The following is a 978-nucleotide window of genomic DNA, read 5'->3' as shown; positions in this document are numbered from 1 at the left end:
AGTTGCTCACAGTAACATCACCTACTGCAAGTATACGTTGGTTAATTAATATGTCACAATGGATTCGCAAGTGCAACAACTTAAACGTGTTTTACATTACCTATTTAAAACAATTTTTATTCATTTAATTATATACATAAATGTCACAAATTTTTGGCTGATAAAGAATTGTGGCTTGAAATATTTAGCTGTGATACATTTGATAGAAAACTGCAGTGAGATATAAAATATGGCATGTTTGAAATTTTCTTATTGTAGGTAACTTATATATAGCTGGAATACTTTAGTGCTTAGATTACGTAAATTTAATTCTATATTTTATCTATTTATTCAGGTTGTTGAACCTGTAATTGAAGGTGTGTCGAAATAACGAACGATGACTAGCTGCCTTCCCTCAAGTCTTACACTGCTAAATTAGGAACTGATAGCCCTCGTGTAGCTTTGCGCGAAATTCAAAACAAACAAATAAATAGTCAAACAAGAATAGCCCAAGAGTAGGTAGTTGATTAGTTGTTTTTCCTCTATTATATCATTTCAAAATTAGGGATGACTAGCCATTGTATAGCTTTGTGCAATATTTAAAAAAATAAGTTGAAATTTTAAAGAAAATATTAGAAAAATATGCGAATGAAACCATTAAATTACTACATGTAAAGAGGCTAAAATATAATATGGACTTTGGGTTAGTGGATATAATTGTGCACTAAAAGCTAATGCCTAATTCAAAACGTTTTTCATGTTCAAAATATAATATTAATTGTTAGCCGAAAACAATTAATTGTTAACTGAATGTAAAGAATTAAAGCACTTGTAAAGGTAAGAGAATCAGTTTGTGAAATAGTTTATTAAATAACAAATTTGTTTTAAGAAAGGAAAATATTATAGGTGAAAAAGGCTCAGATGGACAAATTCTTGTATGCAAGCATACTGTTGCGTCATCGAGGTCACGTGACTGGTGTGGCGCCCTCTAGTTTCTAG

This window comes from Limulus polyphemus, unplaced genomic scaffold, assembly GCF_000517525.1.
Source record: "Limulus polyphemus unplaced genomic scaffold, Limulus_polyphemus-2.1.2 Scaffold190, whole genome shotgun sequence".
In the NCBI taxonomy this organism is placed as follows: domain Eukaryota; kingdom Metazoa; phylum Arthropoda; class Merostomata; order Xiphosura; family Limulidae; genus Limulus; species Limulus polyphemus.
The sequence above is the reverse complement of the archived record's forward strand: the minus strand, read 5'-3'. Positions refer to the sequence as shown.